A 20,351-nucleotide genomic window follows, 5' to 3' on the forward strand; every position below is an offset into this window, starting at 1 on the left:
TTAGCATGAAAATGAAATACAGGCACAGACTGTGTGTGGAAAATGATTTAAGACTAAGATTCTCTCCAATACAACCCAACATTGCAGAGTTATGTGCATCCTTTCAAGCACACCCTTCTCATTAATCTGTGGTGAGTTATTCACCATTTTTGATGAACAAGTAAGGTTTTATATGTAAGATGGCTAAATAAAGAGCAAAATTATTGATTATTATAATTATTTGTGCCCTGGTCTTATAAGAACTCTTGTCACGAGTCGGGTTGTGACAAAAACTCACACTCATTCTTATATTAAATAAATGTATCGTACGTGTGTGTGTGTGGCAGGTTTACAATGATGGCAAGAAACAACATTTGAGAGTGCACGGGACAATTAAATGTTTGGGAACCACTGCTCTGGATGAAAGGAGTCGGCATTCTCTTTAATGTTACTAGCTGACTTTTTTTTCTGTGTATTAGTCCGATGTTAGTCCTTACATGCCCCCTATATATTCAGTAAATTATCTCACCAACGATGGCTTTGATAGCCGATGCAATACATGTAGCCACTTCACTTTTTAGTCATTGCGTAGCTCATTGTCAGGAAATTAGAATGGTGTCATTTGGGTGTTGTTGGTGTCACTTATGGCATAGATGAATGGAGGTTGAATGCATACAGTAGGAATATGCATTCTTATGCGTTCATGGGAACATTGCTTACATCCGGCTCATTGTCCACCCTCCCTCCCAAAAGCCTGGGACGAATGAGAGAGCCAAGCCACAGGGTCAGTAGCTTAAGGCCAACATCACACACACACACACACACACACACACACACACACACACACACACACACACACACACACACACACACACACACACACACACACACACACACACACAAATATATATATTTTTCTCCATATTATGTCTATCTATGATAAGCTACCAAGAAAAGGGCTAAGAATAGCCCATATTAATATATGTAACCTTAGAAATCTAATCAAATCAAAGTTTATTGGCCACGTACACAGTTTAGCAGATGTTATAGCGGGTGCAGCAAAATGCTTAAGTTACTAGCTCCTAACCTTTTACTGCAGTGGGCTAAATCAGGGTCACAATCAGGGTTTCTTGGTAGTCTTAAACAAATCTACTTTAAAACAAAAGTATACACCTCACACGCATGGTTATGGGCTTTAAATAAAAGACACCTGTACCATGTCAGATATAGAGTTGAAATGTATTCAATTTTGAGTTTGCATCCCAATATTACACTTTATATACATAACAGAATATAAAATATAACAAAACCCTTTGATATAGAAACACTGGATTTTCAGCGTTTGAAAAAAGTAACAATGTCTATGAATTATGAAAAATATTCACAAGTACACAACCCTCCGCGATGACTGGTCTGGCTAGTTTCCTAACTTCTCTTCACAGTTTTCCAGTGCAAACAGCATGTTAGCTAGTGTAACTCCTGGGCCTTGTAGCATGGCTAGCGTACCCTCCTTGAGGCTCAATTGGATTTCTACTGCCTTTAACCTTAGTGGATTCAAGAGTGTCAGAGTCACCTATATTTCATCACCTAATGAGCATATTAATGCTAATGCTAATCAGTGCTAACGCTAATTCGCTAGTTGTTTCCTTCAAGCTAATCCACACATACGTGGTTGCCTAATGTTGAATTTACTCCTTGTGTTAATCACTTGCGCGTCTAGAACCATTCTACTTTTTAAAAAATGCTGGATTTAGCCAATGCATTAATAGCAGACCTGTTTTCATACAAGCTAAATGACCCCTGCACAAGAGCTACTGCTAAATGCCTAACATACAAAATGGAATGAGGCATTTAGATTATTTCAGTTAAAGTCACTTTTCTTTCAAGTTGTTGTCAATCTGTTGTTTCAGACAATATTGTTTTGCCTTTGTAAGTTCAGTTAAACTACAGTTGGGTTTTCCCAGGCCGAGTAAATAGTAATGTCTCCCCTGGTAAATTCTTCTGTGAGCGAAGAGGTGCAAAATGTTTACACCTGGGCAGCTGGTGGGGGGGTGCCAGAGAGGTCAGAGTAGGGGCTCAGGGAGAAGGTGGTTAGAAGGGGTTTGGATGTGGTGTGTGAACGGTTGTGTTGGCCTCTTCCAGGGCAGAGGTGTGAAAACCCCTTAGACTAAATGATGGTGAATAAACTTCTAAAAGTGTGAGAAATGCTGGTCTGTCTTGATGGGAGTTGCAGACTCTTCTGTTGAAAAACCTTATGCTGTCTTCTGAGAGACTTGTTGTGTGTGGTGGTACGGAGTGCCCAATTGAATGGTGATGCTAATTTTGCTGTGATAATGGTGCTTATTTTCTGTAAGTGCAATGAATAATGAATTAAAATACTTAACTTGTGTTTCCCTGTCCTATTTATATAGCTAAGCAATTCACATTTTACTCTCTCTTCCTTATTCATGATTAAGTTATGTTGCTTAAAGTAGCTGTGATACACCACAGACACTGGTTGGTTTGACATATTTTGCTCTTTTCAAAACAATCTAGTGTCTCCCAGTTTCCCTTTGCCTGTTCTTTCTCATAGGACTCCAAGCTAATGTGTCTTTAATGGATTGATAATTAGCATTTATCACTGTCTCCTTTTATAGGCTACTAAGAGCAAACAATCCAGGATGTAGAATGAAGTCATTGCCCCCATCATGTGATCAATATCAGAACAGAATGTGTGCAAGTCAAACAATCTCAACCTCCTCTCCCTTTATTTGACATTAGATAATCACTACAAATGTTGGCCTCCCTGAAAGATCACAATGCACACCCATATGCAGTAGGAAACAGAATTAGATATTTCAAATGTTAAAAATGGCGTGCCTTTGTAGTGAACAAGGATAGTTCCTCTGCTGCAAGGTAAAGTGCTTTGAGACCCAGTGAAATGTGTTACATCTATGCAATCAATTACTATTTTTCTTGTCATTCATAAAACTAGATTGACATGGTTCTCTGAAATGCTCTTGAATGAAGAAGACCTCAATTAGCTATAGGACAGGGTAGTGTTTTGGAGCGAGAATTCTCCACCTGAATCATCATCCATTTACAGGAGTTCAAAGGTAACACTTCCTCACCTTTGGCCTTTAATTAGTGCAGAAGCTTCAGAAGCCGTGGTTACACCTTACGTTAACATGTGGTTGACGTCATCCGATCAGTATGTGATCGAGATTTGTTGCGTCTACACATGGTAACAAAATGTGTCTCTTATCCGCCCACTGCGTCTGCATTGTGACCAGATTCCCCGGTCCCTCCCTGTATGCAAATGATCCAACCTGCTTTATGACACAAGCTGTCTAAGTCGACAGACAACAGCACACTTTCATAGTCAATAGTTGTATGCTCTCATCATTACAGCCTAATTTTGTTATGGAATTATTTAAAACTGGGCATAATACTGTCCCGATAACCTCAACCTGTCCACATGAGTAGTCCCGAGAACCTCTCCCAAAACCACACAAACGAGCTGAGCATCTGGATGTGTGTACACAATACAATTAATGCACAGAATAAGTACAAATGACACGTAGGTCCTAATGCACAGAGTAGAAACAGAAACAGGTTAAGTTACAGAGTAGAAACAGGTTAAGTTACAGAGTAGGCTACAGATTATTGTTCTTAGTCACAACTGAAGCTGGTGTTTTAAGGGGAATAAAACGCACACCGTAACCCATCCATAACCTTGATGAGAAGGACGTCTCACTGGACTGCAGGTGTGGCATTCAAAGAACAAGAAGAAACGAAAGAGAAAGAAAGAAAGGGAGAGCAGTGTTGGTCGAGGAAAAAGAGGGGAGAGGCAGGATAGAGAGAATAATGTGGAGGGAAAGGGCAAGAGAGGGTGAAAGGGGATTGCCGGAAAGAGGTAGTGTGTGTGTGTGTGTGTGTGTGTGTGTGTGTGTGTGTGTGTGTGTGTGTGTGTGTGTGTGTGTGTGTGTGTGTGTGTGTGTGTGTGTGTGTGTGTGTGTGTGTGTGTGTGTGTGTGTGTGTGTGTGTGTGTGTATTCACTCATGTGTTCAGTCAGTGATGAAGTGTAAAGGAGGACACAACTCTCAGGGGCAGGCAGTGTGACTCATCTACTCTTTGCAGAGAGCCAGGGTGAAAAAGAGCAGAAGGGTAGAGCAATTGTATAGGGGAGAGAGGGGGAGGACAGAAGGAGTGAACTGTGTACAACCCAACTGTAGCCAACAATACTAGTCAGTATGGATTGCAGGCCCAGTTTAAAGGTCTCCCGTTGGAGAAATGAGTCAGTACCTACCCACAGTTGCCCATTCCATAGAGCACAAGATGTCACGATCCCTCTTGATCTTTTGTGTGTTAGTTTTGCCTACTGCACTCCTAACTCTAACTCTGTCTGTTAGATATTTAACAAAGAACATTATGCACAAAGAACATTATGCACATCTGCAATATATACTTCCGAGTGTGTTTATTCTAACAAGGGTTAGAATATTGTTTAGAATAAAGACCCTTTGGTGTATATTCCGCAGTATGCAGTCGTCTTATTTTGCTGAGGGATTCTTCTCTTACAATGAATGCATTTTTGATTCATACAACTTGACGCAGTCAGTTTGTGTGCGGAATGAGGCAGGACTTTGCTTCTTGCATCACCCTAGCTGTGGGCTTAAATGCCTTTCTCAAGGGCACAGTGGCACAGCAGTGGATTGTACCTGAAATCATAAACCAGCAGCCCTCTAGTGAAAGCTTGTTTATTATTCATATCACAAAATATACGTGGAGTATGCCAGCACAACAAAATGCTTACTTGCAGGATCACCTCTGGACACTGCAACAGCAATAGAAAAGTCATTAAAGATGCAGTCGGGGATCTTAAGCACAACAAATTAGTTACTTGTACTAATTGGATTCGTAACATGTAATACAAATTGCACCCTCCCCCCCCTCAAAAAAAGACGTAACTTATACAAATTGGATGATGTAGTACACACAAAACGAGGAGTAAACACAAACTCTCAAATCAAACTTTATTAGTCACATGCGCCGAATACAACAAGTGTAGACTTTACCGTGAAATGCTTACTTACAAGCCCTTAAACAGCAATGCAGTTCAAGAAGAGTTAAGAAAATATTTAACAAGTAGACTAAAATAAAAAGTAACACAATAAGAATAATAATAACAAGGCTTTATACAGGGGGCACCGGTATCGAGTCAGTGTGCGGGGGTACAGGTTAGTTTAGGTAATTTGTACATGAAGGTGGGGGTGAAGTGAAGTATCTATGCATAGATAATAAACAGTGAGTAGCAGCAGTGTACAAAAGGAAGGGGAGGGGTCAATGTAAATTGTCCGGTGGTGATTTTATTAATTGTTCAGCAGTCTTATGGCTTGGGGTTAGAAGCTGTTGAGGAGCCTTTTGGTCCTATACTTGGTGCTCCGGTACCGCTTGCCGTGCGGTAGGAGAGAAAACAGTCTATAACTGGGTGACTAAAGTGTCTCTGACAATTCTATGGGCTTTCCTCTGACACCCTCTATTGTATAGGTTCTGGATGGCAGGAAGCTTGGCCCCAGTGATGTACTGGGCCGTTTGCACTACCCTCTCTCTGTAGCACATTGCGGTCAGATGCCGAGCAGTTACCATACCAGGCGGTGATGCAAACGGTCGGGATGCTCTCGATGGTGCAACTGTAGAACCCTTTGAGGATCTGGGGACCCATGCCAAATATTTTCAGTCTCCTGAGGGGGAAAAGGTTTTGTCGTGCCCTCTTCACGACTGTCTTGGTATGTTTGGACCATGATAGTTCGTTGGTGATGTGGACACCAAGGAACTTGAAGCTCTCGACCCGCTCCACTACAGACCCGTCGATGTTAATCGGGGCCTGTTCGGCCCACCTTTTCCTGTAGTCCACGATCAGCTCCTTTGTCTTGCTCACATTGAGGGAGAGGTTGTTGTCCTGGCACCACACTGCCAGTTCTCTGACCTCCCTATAGGCCATCTCATCGTTGTCGGTGATCAGGCCTACCACTGTTGTGTTGTCAGCAAACTTAATGATGGTGTTGGAGTCGTGTTTGGCCACGCAGTCGTGGGTGAACAGGGAATACAGGAGGGGACTAAGTACACACCCCTGAGGGGCCCCAGTGTTAAGGATCAGCGTGGAAGACGTGTTGTTGCCTACTCTTACCACCTGGGGGCGGCGTGTCAGGAAGTCCAGGATGCAGTTGCAGAGGGAGGTGTTTAGTCCCAGAGTTCTTAGCTTATTGATGAGCTTCGTGGGCACTATGGTGTTGAATGCTGAGCTGTAGTCAATGAACAGCATTCTCACAGGTGTTTCTTTAGTCCAGGTGAGAAAGGGCAGTGTGGAGTGTGATTTGAGATGGCATCATCTGTAGATTTGTTGGGGCAGGTGTGGATCTGTTGGAGTGGGTCTAGGATGTCCGGGAGGATGCTGTTGGTATGAGCCATGACCAGCCTTTCAAAGCACTTCATGGCTACCGACGTGAATGCCACAGGTCGGTAGTCATTTAGGCAGGTTAACTTTGCCTTCTTGGGCACAAGGATCATGGTGGTCTGCTTGAAACATGTAGGTATTATAGACTCAGTCAGGGAGAGGTTGAAAATGTCAGTGAAGACACTTGACAGTTGGTCCGCGCATGCTTTAGAGTACACGTCCTGGTGGCCCAGCGGCTTTGTGAATGTTGACCTGTTTATAGGTTTTGTTGACATTGACTACCGAGAGGATTATCACACAGTCATCCAGAACAGCTGATGCTCTCGTGCATGTACGTACAGTCACTGTGGGGACGACGTTGTCGATGCACGTCGATGAGGTGGTGTACTCCTCAATGCCATTGGAGGAATCCCTGAACATATTCCAGTCTGTGCTAGCAAAACAGTCCTGTAGTGTACCATCCACATCTAACCACTTCCGTATTGAGCGAGTCACTGGTACTTCCTGCTTTTGTTTTCGCTTGTAAGCAGGAATCAGGAGGATAGAATTATGGTCAGATTTGCCAAATGGAGGGCGGAGGAGAGCTTTGTATGTGTGGTGGTGTAAAGGTGGTCTAGGATTTTTTTTTCTCTGGTTGCACATGTGACATGCTGGTAAAAATGTGGTAAAACTGATTTAAGTTTGCCTGCATTAAAGTCCCCGGCCACTAGGAGCGCCGCTTCTGGGTGAGCATTTTCTTCTTTGGTTATGGCCTTATAGAGTTGGTTGAGAGCGGTCTTAGTGCCAGCTTCGTTCTGTGGTGGTAAATAGACGGCTACGAATAATATAGATGAGAACTCTCTTGGTAGATAGTGTGGTCTTCAGCTTATCGTAAGGTACTCTACCTCAGGCGAGCAATACCTCGAGACTTCTTCAATATTAGACCTCGCGCACCAGCTGTTATTGACAAAAAGACACCCCCACCCCTCGTCTTACCAGAGGTAGCGTCTCTGTTCTGCCGGTGCATGGAAAATCCCGCTAGCTCTATATTGTCTGTATCGTCGTTCAGCCATATCTCTGTGAAACATAAGATGTTACAGTTTTTGATGTCCCGTTGGTAGGATAATCTTAATCGTAGGTCATCAATTTTATTTTCCAATGATTGAACATTTGCAAGAAGAACGGATGGCAGTAGGAGTTTACTCGCTCGCCTGTGGATTCTCAGAAGGCTGCCCGATCTGCGGCCCCTTTTCCTGCGTCTTTTCTTCACGCAAAAGGCGTGGATCTGGGCCTGTCCCAGTGAAAGCAGGATATCCTTCTCATCGGACTCGTTAAAGGAAAACATTTCTTCCAGTCCGCGGTGAGTAATTACTGTTCTGATGTCCATAAGTTCTTTCCGGTCATAAGAGACAGTAACAGCAACATTATGTACACAATACGTTAAAAAATAAGTTACAAAACCAACAAAATAGCACAATTGGTTGGGAGAATGTAAAACGTCAGCCATGTTCTTCGGCGCCATCTTGTAAAATGGTGCGCACCCCTTTCAAAACTACTGGCTGAAATTATAAAAAAGTTATAGAGCTTCACTTTAAGTGAATAAAAGAGTAAAAAACAATAAAAGCTCAATGGAAAAAAAAAGAGGATACAAATGTAGCAAAAATATAATAGAAGAAGACACAAAAGAATTGAAGTAGGATATGGGTATTTTGCAATAGATTGTGCAATAATAGTCCAGTTGCAGAAGTCATGGAGTGTGTGTGTAAATAGGATGATTTGTAATGTCCGGGGCTTGAACCAGTAACCTTCTGGCTACTGGTCCACCTAACCTATAACCTCTAGCCTCCTGGCCGTTGGCCGACTCGTAAAACGAGCCTGCTCTAGTCCTTTACTAACGCTAACTGCTACTCCAGTGATAGCATCTCTAATGAGATTATTATCACACAACAGAAGTCCCTTGCTCTGTTTTCGCACCTGTCAAGCATCATCTCGTGGTCGTTCTTATAGTGGGTGGGGGGGGGGGGGGGGGGGGGTTCCAGTAAATGGCATTGGGACTTTAAGTAACTCTCCCTTTTTGACTCAAACCGTGGAGCTAAACATCTGTCCAGATCTACTCGCCCTTCTTTTAAATATAAACACCTTGCACCTTGAGGCTGAGGGGATTTCCATGGTCTGTATGCTGGAAATCACACTGTCTTGGTCTGACAGAATCAGAAAGTGGATAGAAGGTAATTTTTTTTCTATGTGTGCAATGAATCAATGAGCGCTTCATTGCAATCAAAAATCTTTTGGAAATGTAAGGGCTATGTTAAATTAACAATTTATAGTAAATTAACAATCTCAACTCAAAATATACAATTCAACTCAACTCAAAGTGTGCAGAGAAAGTGTAGAGTCTTCAGACCATGGTGCAAATGACAAGGGAGCCAGGGGGGCTCAGCTCCCCTGAATGAGACATTAGCTCCCCTAAATGCAACATAATTCAAACTTTTGGAGGGTCTCCTAAATAATGCCAATTTCAACTATTCTCCTATTTGTTTAAAATGCAGTGGTAAATACGTTTTACAGTAGTAGTAAATATGAGTAGTAGTAAATATCACAGCACTTTGTGACATCGGCTGATGTAAGAAGGGCTTTATAAATACATTTGATTGATTTGATTGATTTAGTGGTCTCCAAGTACCTCTTGAAGAATATTGTTGTTTAAGGGTTACTTCCAATTTGGCTCAGTCTCGATCTCCCTCGCCCTCTCTCTCGCTCCCTTCCCGCCAGTTCAGAGCGGCAGAAAAGACACACACTCTTCAACCTTTTCCCTCCACAGCCCTCCCTCTCTTTCTGTTTCCCTCCCTCTCTCTCTCTCTCCCTCCCCATCTCCCCATCTTAAGTGCTCAACTTCTATTACTAGCCCATGTCAATACAGTCCCCCTCCCTCAGATCATTACAAGTCAATATCACTGCCTCAGTGCCTCCTCTCAAGCCTGAAGACACACTCAAATGTACACTGTGTCTGTTCGATTGCTGTTGAATCACTCCGTGCCCACAATACGGGGGTATAACAGATCCTGAGCTACAATACAGTTGTAATATCGGTGATTCAGGGCCACAATTTTGCCGATAGGAATTTACTCACAGCCGCTGACGTCTTTTCAGACTCGAGTGCACAGTGACTCAACTAAGAGAAAGCCGTAAAGGTCCCAGCTGACCAAGAGGGAGCCATAGTATTATTGTGTTGTAGCTCACCGTTTCTTCTACGTATTATCTGGTATCTGTTTCAGATGGCACTTTTTCATGTTGGGCTCATTCTTTCATCATAAATGCTAGTTACAATGACATTATTATCAGTACTGTATTTCCCCAAGGTAATACAGTACTGATGGTGGCTGGCACGTGAGCTGGATGGTGTGTGTGTGTGTGTGTGTGTGTGTGTGTGTGTGTGTGTGTGTGTGTGTGTGTGTGTGTGTGTGTGTGTGTGTGTGTGTGTGTGTGTATACATGCGTGCCTGTGTGTTCATTAAAGTTGTGTGTGTGTGTCTATACATGAGGTTGCAGATAACGCTTCTGTCCAGCATTGATGACATCAGAGAGGGACTTTGGGTCGGAGCTGCTGGCGTCATCATCCGCTCACTGTCATACTCAGAGAAGAGGAGGTGGGTGTGTGTGTGTTTGTGTGGATGAGAGAGAGAGAGAGAGTCACACCTGGGGCAGAGAGAGATACAGATTGAGTAAGATGGTGAGGGAGATGCAGAAAGCAGGGGAGAGAGGAAAACATTTGAGAATGGTAGAAAAATAGTGCAAGAGAGTCAGGATGCCAAGTACCTCCAGGTCATGCATGACTCTTACTCCTACAGTCAGTTCAAATGACCATTGACTTCTGTGACCTGCTGGGCCCCTGGGGGTAAGGCTGATCTGTGGTCAGTTTGGATGAGCAGCCAGTGTTAACCTATAAGTCAACCGGTTCATATGAACCAGGAAAAGGAATGGATATGAATGGGAGACATGGCCGCAATTTGAATTCAGTTAGTGGCTTTAATCACCCCTTCACTATACCAGAGAGAGAGTGTTCTGGGCAGCTGAGAGTTGTTACCCTGGCAACAAACCTCTGCCTATCCAATGCATTTTAAGAATTGCATAATATGTGTGTGTGTGTCTGTGTGTAGAAGTGAGTTTTCATCATATCACACGTGAAAGACCACATACACACCAGCCCCGAGCCTGCCTCAGTTGGGCTTTCCCTCTCTCTCTCTATCGGTGGTTGTTGTTCTTAGGCAAGAGCCGCTGTATGCTGAGACGTTTTCTTCCTCCCTTATCGCTCATGTTGCATTCCTATTTCCACACTGGCATTCGGCTGACATTGTCACCCTAGCCCCGGTTCTCGTGAGCTGTCCCCAGGGAGCCTCGAGGTTAGAGCATTGGGACAGTAACTGAAAGGTCGGTCGATCGTTCGAATTACAGAGCCCACAAGGTGAAAAATCTGTCCCTGTGCCCTGGACCAAGGCACTTAACCATAATTCTTCCAGCGGTGCTGTACAATGGTGACCCTGGCTGTTACCCTACTCCCTGGGGGTGTCTCAGGGGGAGTTGGGATATGCAAGACACATATTACAAGTGTGTAACAGGACAAATATAAGCACCCCCCCCCAATTTATTATAATCAATGGATTTTATAAATTGGGACGGGACACGTGTGTGCCTACAATGTGTTGTAAAAACATCATATTATTACCTGCTATTAGGCCTGGCTCCAATATATCCACGTACAGGTATGTTCCCTTTTTTATGGCAGTAAAAATCGAAATTGTGACACGCCGTTATTTATCTCTGTGTGTAAACTGTCAAGTATAAGGCTTTTCTATACTGCTTTTTGCCATTTTTACAGTACAGTACAGTAACTCAGTACAGAACTGTTTTTACAGTACAGAACTGTTTTTATTGCACGGTAATTTCTGATTTCTTGGCGTGTGTGTAGTTGTGTATTTTTTTCTCATTGATTGTTGCGTGTTCATCATGGCCATATTGTTTTATTGTTTTAAATATATATATATATATTTACAGTATGCACAGTATGTCTATATGTGTCTTCATTAATATAAATTCCCTCCATCAGGTGCAGTCAGGATCCATATCAGCGTTGCACAGGCTGTGTTTACCTGTAAACCTCTGGCCTGGTGGAAGGTGACACGTCGGAGAGCCAGAGAGCACGCGGGACAGCATGATGAGCAACGACAGAGAGAGGCATGATCAGAGTGAGTGTCTTTTGGCTCGCCCCCCCCCCCCCCCCTGATTTAAGTCAGCCACTGAGGAGATGAAGACAGCTGAGACTTGTTTGTTTTTTTAGTCATTGGTTTGGACCGTGCACAACCTGTACGCTGTACAAGGATTAGCTGTCAAGCTAATTAGCATATGTGATCCCTGGGTATTCATTGGATTTGGACTGATTGATTGCTAATGTGTCGCTAAATGATTAGCATGCTCTCTTTGGGTGCAGGGTTGCAAGTGCAAATTGTAAGGACAAAACACCATTTTTTTCAGTTGACCTCTGCTGCTGTTAATACATGAATCGAATGTTTCTACTACATTTCTGTTGTAGTGCAGGTGTCACTTGTGCAGAAGTAATTGTACGCAGTAGAAAGCTACAAAGATGGTTCATTGCTTTATTTCAGCACTATACTGAGTGAAGTACTGCGCCTGTAAGCAGGACGGTGTTAGCAGATGGCTGAGAACACAAGCAGAATCACACAATGATTTCAACAGTGATAATACAATGGTATTAGGCATAGCCTGTGTTGTGTGTGCCTGTGTGTCATCCTCACACCCCAGCACGCCTGTGTACGTCAAAGAGAACAATTAGCGGGGGTGGTAGTGTGAAGGGGGGTGTCTATAATCTCAAAAGTTATACGGCCCCCAGAGGGCACTTTGTGCGTGGGAGAAGGAGAGAGAGTGAGAGAGTATGGGTGTGTGTGTGGTGTGTGTGTGTGTGGTTGACTACAGCTGCACCGTAGAGGAAGATTCTAGCGCGGTCTGTGAGTGACGCTGTGAGTGGGCTTTGCCTGCCGGCTCATCTCTGAATATGATCTCAAATGTGATGATATTTTACCCGGACAGCAAAGAGAGAGGGATTCCATGAGGTTTTCTATTGTGACTCAACTTGAGGTTGACCAATGTGGATTATTTACTGTGCGAAAAGGTTACCTTTTGAAGGTCAATGTTGTTTTTTCTGTCTGGTTCACTTACAATGATGCTGGCAAAGCAACCCCCACACACCATGCCTGAACATGCATACACCTGCAAACATAGCAGAACAGATACCACCTTGCAAAACCGTATTGACAAGTGCCCTAATAACTGAATAATGAACAAGTAAGAAAGAAGCATTGTTGAATAGAAATGAAATGGTGTCAAATATAGTTTTGTTGATTTAATCCATTCAAATGTAGGCCTACATTCTCACAGCATGATACGAGTGCTCTGTCTGACTCAGAAACGCAGCCAACAAGCCAGCAGCCAGTCGGTTGAACTGGGCCTGAGGTCTTATCTTATCAGCTTGTTGACTTTTACAAACACAAGCCTCCCTTCTGAGGAACAAACTGTGGCATACACAATCCTGATTCCTGACATCTTTACTGTGACATTCAGCAGCACGGACATTTCCTATTTTCCTTAGCAACCTATCACGTCCACATCGGCAATGCCCATTTGAAGGACAGGATATGCTCCATTCACTTCAACTGTGTAATTCAGGGAATGAATGAATGGGAAATTGAATGTACCTCTTTCAAAAACATAGTTGACCCTTCTGCAAAATACAGATAATGAACCCCAATTCATGTTGTATTCAGTCTAAATACATTTCCGGAATTGTTGCGTCTAGAACTATGCCTAAGCCTGGATAAAGACTTGAGTCAATGAATGGCAGCCAATGCTGTAGCCCTTGTGATAAGACTAAGACCGTAGACAAGGAAGAGATACTGAACTGGTAGTGTCCCATTTTATTGTCAGTAGACCCTGGGCCATCTAGTACTGTACTGTATGTCCGTCTCAAGGTCTGCTGCATGGAGTCAGTGCTGGAGCAGGGTGCAGGCGGGGTGGCTGGGTGCCCAGCCGTGGTGCGTCGACTCTGGGATTGGAGACGTCAGTGGCTGCCTTGACTGGTCTGTGTCATCTCTGCATGCACAAGGCGTCTATAGAGCACAGCCCAGCCACGCTGGCCCCCTGCTATGTTCCAGCCAAACCACGGACAGGCCAAGCCAGGCATACAGTGCGTGTCTGGCTCCGTATGCATATTTGTGTGTGTACACGTGCACACAGACACGCACATACAGTAGGCACTCGCATACACAGACTGACTGCCAGACAGACAGGCGAGCGTGCACACACACACACACGTCATCGTGTGAGCATTACAATTATTGCGGACATTGTACGCCATGGCAGTACTGTTGAGATTGCAACACAGTGCTTAGTGTCATTATTGGAAATGCACTAATTAACCTGATTGCCCAAACGGTTGTCCAAGGTTGAGGGGAACACCACACCAGGCTCGCCTAATTTCCCCACTGTCTTGTTCTTGCAATTGACTTTAGCGCAATGTTTTTATTGGCAGTTGTAAGCTATGTGTGGTGTTCAGATGCAGTTATTTGCTGTGTGTGTGTGTTGGCCCATGTTTGTCAGTGACCGCATCAGAATACTGGAAACCACGTGGCTCCACACAAGCAGGACTTCCCACTTCCTGGTCTAATTTCCTCCTCTCTCCTTATATGGTTGCACCGGTCTCTGGGTCACACACTTCTACTGACAGTGTCGCAGCAGAGTGGAGGGAATGTGGTTTGTCATTCTCTCTCTCGCTCTCGCGCGCGCGTGCGCACACACACACACACACACACACACACACACACACACACACACACACACACACACACACACACACACACACACACACACACACACACACACACGGTTATCACAGCCAGCCTCTCTGCAGCTGTTGGCACTACTTGGCAGAGCTATCGCTGTGTAGCCTTCTGCCCCCCCTCGCCAACACCCACGCCCACCCATGTGTCGCCAGCTAATTGTCCTTGGTTCCTAAAAAGGTCCTGGTAGGTTTTAAAGGTTAGGAATTAGGGTCACCGTAACATTCATTTGTTCTGTTTTCTGGGTGTTTTATCTAATATATTATTCTGTGAACAATGAATTGAATGATTCGGTTTAAAACAAGCAATTGACTTGCATGGAAAAATATCTAGTTTGTGCCACATTTTAAATGACTACTGAACAGAATCACAGTTGTGAGCTGTTTCTATATGCAGTCGTTAGTGTTTTGTCTGGCTGAGTCCCAAATGGCACCCTAGTCCCTATATGAGCCCTGGTCAAAACTAGTGCACTATAAAGGGTTGTGATGCGTTCTCTGTCTTAGTGGTAGCAGTGTGCCTGCCTGCGGTGCAATTACGATTGCATGCACAATCCTAATTGCACATTTATTTATAAAACATTTTTTGCAAGGCTTGTGTTACAGCTGTATAACACACAGCGAGTATTGAGCCACTGTTTTGACACGAAAAGGTGTTTGCACATTGTTTGACCATCAGGAGCAATACAAGTGTGTGTTGTGCAAGCACCTCCCTCTTGTTCTGTTACGAGTGCAGCTTGTTTGAATAGACCATGCGTCGTGGTGGTTCTGCCGGGAGCTTGCTCATTAAATCTCTGTGGCAAAATCCCCAACCCTGCTCCACATCACCACTGTGCTTAACAATCATCCTTCCTCCTTCTTTCTCCCCTCATTTCCCCCTCCTCCTCCTCCATGTGTGGGCGAGAGCGGTAGCCAGTGTTAACCAGTAAGCGGATGCTTCCGATAGGTTCTGTGCTTTGTTTCCGCTGCTGTGGAGGACGGAAGGGACTCAGTGAGTCTACCACAATCTCCACTCCAGTCCCCTCCTTGACATTTTCACTGCCATTATATGTCTCTAGTCCACAGTCGGTCATGCAAGGTTTGAAGAGCCAATTTGCTAATGAAGTTCTTATGTCACCCAAGTAATGTACAGCCGAAGCACACGGACAGTAACTAGAATGCATCCAATATCCGACGAGAACAATGTACTGTATGTTATTCTCCTAATCAATGGGAATAGCGAACATTGGAAACAGACCAACATTTTTTGGGAGGTTTTCAATGCAACTATGTGATTAGACATTCTCAGGTAAGGATACTAACTAACATTTTCTTTTGAATGATTCTCCCTGGAACAGAATGATAAGTAGTTGATGTTGACACGTGTGTGGGTGCTGTTATGTATTTGTACAGTAAAACGTGTATAAAACGTGAGCGTCAGTTTTGCAGATATGGAAAGCGCTTTCACCTTTTATTAAAAAAATGTTTTTTTAACATTTATTTAACTAGGCAAGTCAGTTAAGAACAAATTCTTATTTACAATGACGGCCTACCCCAGCCAAACCTGGAAAATGCTGGGCCAATATTGCGCCGCCCTATGGGACTCCCAATCAAGGCCGGTTGTGATACAGCCTGGAATCGAACCAGGGACTGTAGTGACGCCTCTAGCACTGAGATACAGTACCTTAGACCGCTGCGCCCCTCGGGAGCCCAAGTGGACTCTGACGACTTCCTCAGAGTCCTCCAAATAAATATAGATTAACTATAGTGAAGACAATTTCTGGTTGTAGCTTTGCTTTTATACTTTCGGCCTATTTCCCTTTGGGGAAAAAACGTCAATAATTAAAACTTTGCATTGGGAGAAATACCTGGGCCTGGTTTCCTTAAGGCTAAATTCATTGTAAGAACATTCGTAGGAGCATTGTTTCATCTCTGGTTCCATATCCACAAAGCTTCTTAGAGTAGGAAATTGGAATAGATACATTTTCCTCCGACTCTTATGGGTAAAAATAAAAGCTATGCATGAAGCCTCTTTAGTCATAAGAGTCAGACCTAGTCAACAGATATTTAGGACACCTCATGAGCTGTCATAACCATTTAAGAGTTACCAGCAGGTGTCCTGATAATAGGAAAATGCAGCGAGTCAGTGGTTCCTGCGCCACATGCAGTTGCTTTGGAGTTGATCAAAGACTGTTTTGCTATTACTATATGATCATAAATAGTCTAGACCTACATGCAACAGTATCTCTAGCGGTTTTGAAAATGATTTCACATGATATGCCAAATAACCTACAGTACATCATGTTATTTCAAGTTAACCCTTAGTGTTGCAAAGCTACCAATAATTGACCAAAATTATCATAATCTTCAGTAATTTTGGAAATTAATACTTTAATAACTTTTATAAAATGTATTCATATATAGTGATTTTTTTACAATATCTGTGTCCATGATGTCCAACAGTTTCTAGTAGATAGACCATACAGTTCAAGAGAAAATAGCGTAATTAATGAAAAAAGCATGTAGTCAACAATGCCAATATTTTTGAATTACCTCCGGAACTTGTCCAACTATTGACTTTTTTCACAACTGCCACCAGTTTGACGGGGGCCAGAGATAATTACAGACACCTGTGATAATCTGAAGTACCCTAAAAAGGCCACTAGGTGTCTTGTGAGAGATTACATAAAATCCTTGAAAGATACCAAAATTATGGTAGTTTACTGGTAAAATTAGAACGGTTCCAGTAATATACCCTCACTTTGCAACCCTAAGCGCAATATCACGTTGTAAAAAAAAATGCTAAAATTGGGCATGCCTGTAAATTGGGCAATTGAAGGCATCTAGGGCCTATGTTAACTTTGTGTTTGATGCCAACTGTACCAAAGCGATTTGGAGTTGTTAAACGGGAGTGACGAGTGTGTTGATATAACAGTATAATTATCAAAATTCCGCTTTTAACAACCATCAGAATTGCTTTTAGAAAAAGGGTTATCCATGCCAATATATTAGCCAAGAATTAAGAGTAGGCAAAGTGATCGTGTCAGGCCAAAATGATATCAAACATTTTATCATTGCAACATTTGAACCGTGCACAGCTGGCGATGCCTCATTGCAATTGTTTAGTCCCCATAATTTGCAACATTGTCAATAGGCGCCATCTCCATAACTTGCGGTACCTCAAACTGTCGTGATTACCAGCTGAGAAACTTTTATGAGTGGATTTTACTCATGGTTCAGACTGTGTTGTTGTCTTAAAACAGGTTTTAACAGGATTCTTAGGACCTTTTTGAAGATGCTTTGTGAATACGGGCCCTGAGATGTTTCCCAACACATAAGCTTACTTGTGTAACCCCGGATCTCTGATATTATGAGTGAGATATCTCACAAGTGGGATTTACCAGAATCTCTATGTAGCTCGAAGAACCAATTATACAAGTCTGTTGGAGACAGACAGGTCGAGTGGCAAATGAGGAAGCCTCATACTAAACAGCCACTTTCCTGCCCTCTGATCATTCTTGAGCATGCTGAACTTCCTCACACTCTTGCGAGCATTTTTTAAATTTTTAGTAGCTGAAAAACCTGCGCTTGGGCATAAACTGGATGGCACACCTGTGAACAGTTTAACAGGAAACAGATCAAGTCAGGCTGAGGAGAGCTACAGGTAACTGCCAAAAATAATGGAAACTCTTGAGTAAATGAGGGATACAGTTTATTGAAAGCAGGTGCTTCAACACAGGTGTGGTTTCCGAGTTATTTAAAGCAATTAACATCCCATCATGCTTAGGGTCATGTATAAAAATGCTGGGCAGACCATTATTTTGGCTATTACATGGCTAAGCCCCCATAGGATGACAATGCTCACATCCACAGGGCACGGGTGATCAAGGAATGGTTTCATGAGCATGAAAATGATGTAAACCATATGCAATGGCTGTCTTAGTCACCAGATCTCAACCAAATTTAACACCTATGATTCTGGAGTGGCACCTTTTCCACAACCATCAACATTCTTGCTCGTTGTGGCCCAACTCCCTATTAATTAAGACACTTTATGTTGGTGTTTCCTTTATTTTGGCAGTTACTTGTAGGTTGTATAGAAAGTCTTTGGAGGTGTTTATTGAACAACAGTGAAACACAGTTCTTCCTTTTTTCATTTCCGGACAGATATTTTCCATTTGGGATCATATTTCTCGTAGCTGGAAAAATCCTGGACATGCAGGACACATCTACTCTTGGAAAGAAGCTGGGCTGGTACACCATCACTGTTCTGGTCGGGCATTTTGTCCACGGCCTCATCCTCCTCCCCTTCTTTTACCTCTTCCTGACTCAGAAGAACGAGAATGATCAGAGGGTGGGCAATTGGCTCTTTAGTATGAGGGGAGGGGCTCCTTCATTCGCCACTGTCTCCGACAGACATGTATGGTTGGTTCTTCGAGCGAATTCTGGTGAATCCCACTTGTGAGATATCGAAACAAATAATTAAAAGAGAACCATTGTTACTAAAGCTGCACTTCGTGGGGGGTGGGGGGGTACAACTCAATATTAGGAAGGTGTTCTTAATGTTTTGTACAATCAGTGTATAATATTCAGGTAAGATGTGACTGGAGTAAGCTGATCCGAGAGCAGCGCTGCCTTTCTTTCGATCCTATCAGTAGCCTATCGACACATTCTCCAATGAAGCTCTTAGAGAAAGTTCTTTCTGTGTGGAGTTTTGGGAAACGCGTGTTACATCTTCGGCTGTTGTGGGAACGATGCATTGTTAAAACACTCGTCAGCCTAAATTCCACCGCTATCGGGAAACCGGGCCCATGTCATTATTTCCCTCAGAGTCCCATGTCGACCGATGACTCAGGAAACAGGTTCATAGACAGACGGCCATTGTATCTTCTCTGCTCAAGAACTGCAAAGATGGAGACACAAAAAAGAATAGAAAGAAAGAGAGAAAAGAAAGAAAGCTGTTGAGTGGAGAGAAAATGTCTGGTGGAGGAAGTGTACCATCGCTGGTAAAGGGCAGGAGAGGAACAGAGGCCAAACGGTCAGTGTCAGCATGAGGGAATACGGTATTCCCCTCTTTGTGCAAGAGAATACCATGCAGGCTTATCCTATCTCATTCAACCAGTGTTCGGTGCTCTGTCAAAATATGCTTTTCTATTTGAATGCTGTGTTTGATCTATGACAGATGCCAGCATTGTATTGCTGAAAATAAGGTGCTAGGTGGTAAATGGATGAACTTACCTTTTTTTGTTGCATTTGTCTGTCTGTGTTTTTACAGGAGCTGTTTGAGACTCAGAAATCGAAAGGTAGGACGGTGTGAACGTTGTGACCTTTGTCGTTATCTGCATGCGTGCGGCGTGCCTTGCTTTGTGAGTGTGCCTGTGTTAGCCTAGCTTTCCCATATATGTGTGTGTTTGTGCTAATGTCAACCGTGTTACTCTTTATGCAAGTTTCTGCTGAATTGGGAAATGTAGTCGTAGCATCCACCATCCGTAGGTCCATCAAATTGAAGTGAGAAAACATAATGACCAGCATGCATTGAAAACGCAGTAACACTATTTTGGTGGTCCATCTGAAGATGCTCTACAAGACTATCAGTAACATTTAAACTAACTATCTACTAACCCTAGCTTTAACCCCAACTCTTATCCTAACCCTAAACTTAACCCTTACCCTAACCTTAATCATTACCCTCAGTAGGGTTTATACCGTACTGCAGAAATAGAACGCAAATCACAGAAAATAGATGTTGTGGTGGCAGCTGCAAAGAAGTACTTGGGGATAGGAGATTTGACTTCGGAAGAGTTACAGCGTGTGTTGAGTGGTAGTGTCCCATCAGCTCAGGCTGTTGGCCTGGGGTAGGATCAGACGGGTAGGATCAGATAGGGTTAAAGTTGTATAATAAGGTGATGAGTTTTAATGAGTATAGGGTTAGTTGGTAGAGTGATTAAAGTATACACTACATGGACCACCGAGTGCTGAAGCTTCCATGGCCAAGCAGCCGCACACAAGCCTAAGATCACCATGCGCAATGCCAAACATCGGCTGAAGTGGTGTAAAGCTTGCCGCCATTGGACTC

At 43.4% G+C, this 20,351-nt stretch overlaps 1 long non-coding RNA gene across 2 annotated transcripts in view; it reads left to right on the forward strand.

The window, feature by feature from the left end:
• The window catches only part of LOC120054670, a 101,504-nt gene that overhangs the window by 36,098 nt on the left and 45,055 nt on the right, over window positions 1-20,351 (forward strand). The window contains exons 2-4 of one of the 2 annotated variants that reach the window (XR_005477624.1): window positions 9,936-10,040; window positions 11,498-11,636; window positions 19,551-19,578. This is a non-coding gene — a long non-coding RNA (uncharacterized LOC120054670). The remainder of the gene's footprint in view (window positions 1-9,935; window positions 10,041-11,497; window positions 11,637-19,550; window positions 19,579-20,351) is intronic. The other variant, XR_005477625.1, reaches the window with a different exon arrangement.

The sequence above is a fragment of the Salvelinus namaycush genome, chromosome 10, assembly GCF_016432855.1.
Source record: "Salvelinus namaycush isolate Seneca chromosome 10, SaNama_1.0, whole genome shotgun sequence".
Lineage (NCBI taxonomy): Eukaryota > Metazoa > Chordata > Actinopteri > Salmoniformes > Salmonidae > Salvelinus > Salvelinus namaycush.